The sequence below is a fragment of the Bison bison genome, unplaced genomic scaffold (assembly GCF_000754665.1).
Source record: "Bison bison bison isolate TAMUID 2011002044 unplaced genomic scaffold, Bison_UMD1.0 scf7180017864176, whole genome shotgun sequence".
Classification (NCBI taxonomy): Eukaryota; Metazoa; Chordata; class Mammalia; order Artiodactyla; family Bovidae; genus Bison; species Bison bison.
Genome location: NW_011494748.1, coordinates 2,656,261 through 2,664,604, shown reverse-complemented (window position 1 = coordinate 2,664,604; position 8,344 = coordinate 2,656,261). Strand labels below are relative to the sequence as shown.

The 8,344-nt window shown below is 34.5% G+C and overlaps 1 non-coding gene across 1 annotated transcript; it reads right to left on the bottom strand.

Annotated features, from left to right (window-relative positions):
• Positions 1–3,169: 3,169 nt before the first annotated feature.
• Positions 3,170–3,241, bottom strand: TRNAC-GCA. Its single transcript has one exon. It is a non-coding gene; the product is annotated as a tRNA-Cys (tRNA).
• Between the last annotated feature and the right edge of the window lie 5,103 nt (positions 3,242–8,344).

The following is an 8,344-nucleotide window of genomic DNA, read 5'->3' as shown; positions in this document are numbered from 1 at the left end:
TATTTCCCATAAAGTTATAGGAACAGATGCCATGATCTTCGTTTTCTGAATGTTGAGCTTTAAGCCAACTTTTTCACTCTCCACTTTCACTTCCATCAAGAGGCTTTTTAGTTCCTCTTCCCTTTCTGCCATAAGGGTGGTGTCATCTGCATATATGAGGTTATTGATATTTTTCCCTGCAATCTTGATTCCAGCTTGTATTAGACTTCAATATTGAGTGCTTTTTCCTTCATTTGTTGAAGTTCTCCCCGGAAACGGCACAAGAGACTCCATCTTTTATAAAGATCTCTTCTAATTCTTATTCTTCTTGAGCTTTCTAGCTACAGGATTATACCATGTTGGTATGATTTACTTTACCAAAATGTTAAAAAACCATCAAATTTTATAAAATTTAATACAATGACTAACTGCATCAGCATTACACATTTTCAAGTGTCATGTTTATTTCAAATCTTGGTTTTCTTTTTAAGAATAGACATAAATATTCTTTCATATTTTGTCTTAAGCCTCATCTTTTGTCCAAAAGTACAGGAAAAATCATTTCTAAATTTGAAGTTTATCATTCGTGTATGTTGTGAAATAATTTTATTAAATAACTAATGATCTCAAATAGTATATGTTCTTCTTTGGTTTATTTTTTCATCATATGTATGTGTATTTACCGCATTGTAAACATCATTGCCAAATTTTTTTGGAACCTGAGTTTTATGTATGTCACTGCATATCATTCCACTTTCAGTAATTTCAATCTTTTCATCATTTGAGTTTCAGTTCAGTTCAGTCACTCAGTCGTGTCTGACTTTTTGCGACCCTGTGGACTGAAGCATGCCAGGCCTCCCTGTCCATCACCAACTCCTGGGGTTTACTCAAACTCATGTCCATTGCCAATGTTGCCATCCAACCATCTCATCCTCTGTCGTCCCCTTCTCCTCTTGCGTTTAGTCTTTCCCAGCATCAAGATCTTTTCAAATGAGTCAGCTCTTCGCATCAGGTGGCCAAAGTATTGGAGTTTCAGCTTCAACATCAGTCCTTCCAATGAACACCCGGGACTGATCTCCTTTAGGATGGACTGGTTGTACCTCCTTGAAGTTCAAAGGACTCTCAAGAGTCTTTCTCCAACACCACAGTTCAAAAGCATCAGTTCTTTGGCACTCAGCTTTCTTTATAGTCCAATTCCCACGTCCATACATGACTTCTGGAAAAACCATAGCTTTAACTAGACAGAACTTTGTTGGCAAAGTAATGTCTCCATACCAGAATAATATACAAATTTAGATTGCTACCAGTGTTCTGCTAATATAAATATATTTGCAATGAGTATTTTCTAAATGTTTCCTTAGGTACATCTATGAGACATTCACTAGGAGATTATACCTTAAAGGGCAATTGCTTGGTTACAGAATATGGGCAATTCCAACTTTACTAGATATTGCTGGCCAAATTGCACTATAAACTACTTATACCAAATACATTCTGACCGGCAGCATGTGAGAATGCCTATTGTTCCATCTCACTGCCAGCAATTCTTATTTCCATTCTAGCTTTTGCAAGTTTGATATTTGTAAAATACTATTTCATATGAATCTCAGTTGGGATTTTTCTAATAACCAGTGAGCTTGAGTAATCTTCCTGTGACTTACAACTACTTGGGTAGTTTTATCCTTTGTAAATCCTTTATGCAATTCAATTTACAATATTTTCTGTTATATTTTAGATGTGCACCTTATAACAATTGTTTATTCAATATCACAACCAATATTTTAACATGTTTTATAATGCTGTGTTGTGTTCATCAATATTTTAACATGTTACTCATGAGTAATTTTATAATAATCCTTAGTTATTCATACTTACAGCTTCAAGTCCTCCAAATAGTGTTAGGACCAGTCCTATTTCAGATAATTTGCCTTTTAATTTCCAGGTTTACCACCAGCATGATACTTACTTTATTTTTAAACTTCACTTACTTATTGAAAATAATGTTTATTTTATTATCAATTATACACATTTCAGTGGGGATTTCTTTTCTTTTTAAAAAATTCTCTATATTACCAAGATTAGGAGTATATTACTTGTTGATCTGAATTCATAAGAGTTCAGGATAACCTGCTAGATGACCTAGAAAGCACTTCAGACATGGTCTAAGCCCAGCTGAGCATATATAGTAGCAGGAAAGTTTTCAATCCTTTATGAAGGTAACAGGAAAAAGTGTACTTACTCACCAATCTTAAATTTGGGTATTTGTTTTGGTTTTTGAGATTGGAGAGGACTTGGTCCATGCATATATGCTTCTGTGTATCTTTCTTGGATCAGGGATCTGTATAAGCCAGACTCTTTCTCAGTCATACTCTTATGGTACTTCCCCCAGGAATGGGCCATGCAGAATACCAGATTCTCATTCTATGTTAAAGAAAGTGAGATAACACCATTTTAGTTATCTCTGTCCATGCCTTATTCTTCCCTGGAAATCATGACTACTTAACTTGCTGGTATTGAATGGATTAAACTGCCACTATCATAGAAAATCTTAGTAAGATTTCATTTTAATGTGATATTTTAGACATGTGGAATTGTTTTCCAAATGATAAAAATTGTGACACAAGTCATTATTTGACGTTTTGCTTTCTCAGCTATTATAAAACACATAGAAAAGGTATTTTGATACACACAATTGAAACGTCTAATTCCCAAAGTAACTGAGTAGAACAATAACATGGTAAAAATAATTCTTGATAGTTTGATGTGAGTGAGAATTAAGTTATAAGGACTCAAACAAATACCTAAAGTGTAAGAATTGGAATTTAATTAAAAAGAAAAAAAATAACTACATAGTTAAGTTAGAATAATTTACAACATAGCATGGAAAATTCAGCTTAACCCAAGTTTGAATAAGCACAGGCTACAATAAAGCATGAATTTTGAAGCCCTTGAGTTTAAATCAATGGCTCTATAATATTGATAACCCAAGAAAATTCTCAGTCCTAGTTTGTTGATGCTTGTCTGGTGGCTCAGACATAAAAGAATCTGCACACTATTTATATTATTGTGAAGTCGCTCAGTCCTGTCTGACTGTGTGACCCCATGGACTGTAGCCCACCAGGATCCTCCATCCATGGAATTTCTAGGCAAGGGTACTGAAGTGGGTTGCCATTTCCTTCTCCAGGGGATCTTCCCAACCCAGGGATTGAACCTGGGTCTTCTGCATTGCAGGCAGACGCTTTACCGTTTTAGCCACCAGGGAATCACACATTTATGTTATATAATACCACTTAAAGCATAGCTTCTGGCATTTTTTTTTTTCAGATCAGAAGTATATAAAATAATTTTACATTTGAAAAAATAATTTACAAGTTTAAATATTTATTGATGATTCAGGGCTAAGTTTGCTGTCAGTTCTTGAGTTCTTACAAGATGTCAGAAGCTATGCTTTAAGTGGTATTTATATTATATAACACCACTTAAAGTGGTGTTTGTATTATATAATACTGCTTACAGCAGGTATTTATATTATATAATACCACTTAAATCAGATATTTATATTATATAATACCAGTGAACTCCGGAGTTGGTGATGGACAGGGAGGCCTGGCGTGCTGCGATTCACAGGGTCACAAACAGTTGGACACGACTGAGCGACTGAACTGAATTGAACTGAAAGCAGATATTTATCTTATATAATACCACTTAAAGCAGGTATTTATTATATATAATACCACTTAAAACAGGTATTTATTATATATAATACCACTTAAAGCATAGCTTCTGGCATCTACTAAGAACTCAATAACTGACAATAAACTTAGCCCTGAATCATCAATTAATATTTAAGATTGTAAATTATTTTTTCAAATGTAAAATTATTTTATATACTTCTGATCTAAAAAAAAAAAAACAGTTTGAACATCTGGAAATTCATGTTTCATGTACTGTGGAAGCCTGGCTTGGAGAATTTTGAACTTTATTTTACTAGCATGTGAGATGAGTACAATTGTGTGGTAGTTTGAGCATTTTTTGTCATTGCCTTTCTTTGGGATTGGAACTAAAACTGACCTTTTCCAGTCCTCTGGCCACTGTTGAGTTTTCCAAATTTGCTGACATATTGAGTGCAGCACTTTCACAGCATCATCTTTTCGGATTTGAAATAGCTCAACTGGAATTCCATCACCTCCACTAGCTTTGTTCATAGTGATGCTTCCTAAGGCACACGACTTCACATTCCAGGATGTCTGGCTCTAAGTGAGTGATCATACCATGATGATTATCTGGGTCATGAAGATCTTTTCTGTATAGTTCTTCTGTGTATTCTTGCCACCTCTTCTTTATATTTTCTGCTTCTGTTAGGTCCATACCATTTCTGTCTTTTATTGTGCCCATCTTTGCATTAAACATTCCCTTAGTATCTCTTATTTTCTTGAAGAGATCTCTAGTCTTTCCCACTCTATTGTTTTCCTCTACTTCTTTGCCTTGATCATTGAGTAAGGCTTTCTATCTCTCTTTGCTATTCTTTGGAACTCTGAATTCAGATGGGTATATATTTCCTTTTCCCCTTGGCCTTTCACCTCTCTGCTTTTCAGCCCTCCTCAGACAACCATTTTGCCTTTTTTCATTTCTTTTTCTTGGGGATGGTGTTGATCACTGCCTCCTATACAATGTCACGAACCTCTGTCCATAGTTCTTCAGGCACTCTCTCTACCAGATCCAGGCCCTTAAATCTATTTTTCACTTCCACTGTATAATCATAAGCAATTTGATTTAGGTCATATCTGAATAGTTTAGTGGTTTTCCCTACTTTCTTCAACTGAAGTCTGAATTTGGCAATAAGGAGTTCATGATTCGAGGCAAAGTCAGCTCCTGGTCTTGTTTTTGTTGACTCTATAGAGCTTTTCCATCCTTGGCTGCAAAGAAGATAAGCAATCTGATTTCAGTATTGACCATCTGGTGATGTCCATGTGTAGAGTCTTTTCTTGTGTTGTTGGAAGAGGGTGTTTGCTACAACTAGGGTGTTCTTTTGGTAAAACTCTATTAACCTTTGCCCTGCTTCATTCCATACTCCAAGGCCAAGTTTGCCTTGGATAACCACAATCTGTGGAAAATTCTTAAAGAGATATAAATATCAAGCCACCTGACCTGACTCTTGAGAAATCTGCATGCAGGTCAGGAAGCAACAGTTAGAACTGAACATGGAAAAACAGACTGGTTCCAAAGAGGCAAAGGAGTAAGTCAAGGCTGTATATTGTCACCCTGCTTATTTAACTTATATGCAAAGTACATCATGAGAAACACTGGGCTGGATGAAGCACAAACTGGAATTAAGATTGCTGACAGAAATATCAATAATCCCAGATATGCAGATGACACCATCCTTATGACAGAAAGTGAAGAAGAATTGAAGTGCCTCTCGATAAAAGTGAAAGAGGAGAGTGAAAAATTTGGCTTAAACTCAACATTCAGAAAACTAAGATCATGGCATCTGGTCTGATCACTTCAAGGCAAATAGACATGGAAACAGTGGCAACAGTAGCAGACTTTATTTTGGGTGGGGTGGGGGTGGGGCTCCAAAATTACTACAGATGGTGATTGCAGCCATGAAATTAAAAAATGCTTCCTCCTTGGAAGAAAAATTATTACCAAACTAGACAGCATATTAAAAAGCAGAGGCATTACTTTCCCAACAAAGGTCCATCTAGTCAAAGCTATTGTTATTACATTAGTCATGTATGGATGTGAAAGTTGGACTATAAAGAAATCTGAGTGCCAAAGAATTGATGCTTTTGGACTGTGGTGTTGGAGAAGACTCTTGAGAGTCCCTTGGACTGCAAGGAGATCCAACCAGTCCATCCTAAAGGAAATCAGTCCTGAATATTCATTGGAAGGACTGATGCTGAAATGCCGATACTTTGGCCACCTGATGTGAAGACCTGACTCATTAGAAAAGACCCTGATGCTGGGAAAGATTGAAGGCAGGAGGAGAAGGGGATGGTTGGATGGAAACACTGACTCAATGGACATAAGCTTGAGTAAACTCTGGGAATTGCTGATGGACAGTGATGCCTGGCGTGCTGCAGTTCACGGGGTCACAAAGAGTCAGACAGGACTGAATGACTGAATTGAAATGAGCTGATCTGAAAAAATATGAAACTGTGATTTAATGCAATACATTTTTATCAGCTTAAAATAAATAGATTTTATTCTTCCTCTCATTTCTGGTACTGTCAATCCTAAAGGAAATTAACCTTGAATATTCATTGGAACAACTGATGCTGAAGCTGAAACTCCAATATTTTGATCACCTGATGTGAATAGGTGACTCATTGAAAAAGACCCTGCTGCTGGGAAAGGCTGAGGGCATGAGGAGAAGGAGGAAACCGAGGTTAAGATGGTTGGATGTCATCATTGACTCGGACATGAATATGAGCAAACTCTGGGAAAATGTGACAGACAAGGAATCTTGGTGTGCTGCAGTCCATGGGGTCATAGGAAGTTGGACACGACTGAGTGACTGAACAACAACAAGTCTAAGGGAGTAAAATGTAAACAGTATAATGAAGATGTCCATACCTACAATCATTCTCATGATATTAAAGCATAACAGATATGTGAACAAATGATGATAGTTTTAATTGTTACTAACAATTGTTGGCAGATTATCATAAATGAATATATTTTAGAGAGTCTAACAGTTAAAATAATCAAATATTTCTATTTCATATTATCTTCAGTATATTGTACATGAAAAAGAAAAATCCTAGGGAAGTCCCATCTGTAGTAAAGGAAGAATAAAACAAAACTGTTTACTATGTATGCTTAATACAAAATGCTTACAAATATTGGTTTCAGCTCCATTTACTGCATGTACTAATTAGTTTTTATGTTTGTCTTACAGAAATATAGAAATATAGAACTTTTACATTAATATAAAACTTTTATTTCATGTGTTCATAAAAACTATTGAAAAACCACTTTTTCCTGTATTATCCACCTTATTAAGTTTATTTTATGCATTATGGTACACCCCTGAATAGAACTTAATAATTTACAGAATTTATCAAACCACCCAGGCTTCAGAAAATTAAAACATTTTTGCCTGAGTTTTAATGGGAAATAATATGAACTTTTGGAAATGTATCTAGAGAATGCAACCTGTAATAAAAAAGTAAATAACTGTATACATGAAATTGTGCTTAGAAAAAGGAGTATTGACTTTAGCTTCCAAATGTAAGCATCTACTTTTCTTCACCTTTTCTTAATTTAGGTAAATCTTAAACTTTCAATTAAAAATGATTATTATTCTAGTATCAACAACTCATTCTAACTAATAGCTTTTGACAAATAGCTATCCAGTTATGACTATTGAGTCATCTGTACAATTAAAGTTTTAACTTATTTAAGTTTTTGAAATCAACATTGAATATATTTTATAGGTATTCAAAATCCTCTGACTCTCACTTGAATAAGATTCCTCTAATGCAAAATCCAGCCTTTATTTTTATCATATTTCACACTAACAGTGGTGGGGACATGAAAGACATACAGAATGTCACATAGAGAGAAGTTACAAGTACTTTAAAAAAAAATTTCAAACACGTAAACTGCAATAAGTAACATACCTGAGTAATGCACTCTTTAGTTAATGTGTATTTTCTTAAATAATAAGCACTAATTTTGGCAAATGGGCTCTCCTAGTTGATGACTCATTTTGTAATAGAACCATAAATTGAACTGTAGACTTTAGAACCATAATAAGGACTAACTTCTCTTCATCAGAGTCATAAATATTTAACATATTTTATTGCTGGCTTTGCAAATGAATGTTGATTGGTAATTACACAAGAATACAAGTAGAAAAGAATAAAGAGTAACACTGATACATGTTTTTAGCTGAAAAGAATAAAATATATATTTTAAAAATGGTGTTGGATGCCAAAATATTAAACTGAACCAACTATATCTTAACGGAGCACCTGAGACTCTCTCGCTTTCTTTTTTTTGAAGTACAGAAGCTTCATGAAATCTTTTAATTAAAAAAAAATTGAACATTCTAGAACACACTGACATTTTAAAACGACACAGAAAACTACAGAATGAGAAAAAAAGAAATAAAAAAAGAAAAGAAGCAAACAGGAGGAAGAAAGTATACTTAAGGATTAGACAAAACCTTGAAGGAATGCAGTTATTGCAGGATTAATGTATGAGTATAAAGGATATCAAATTTCTTTGATAATGTTAGAGTAAGAAAAACTGAGTTGTTCATAACAATGTACTAAAGAGAGAAATAATTAGGAAAAATTGTCAGTAGGTTACAGATTAATAACATACATCATTTAAAAAATAAGTTGCATGTCAT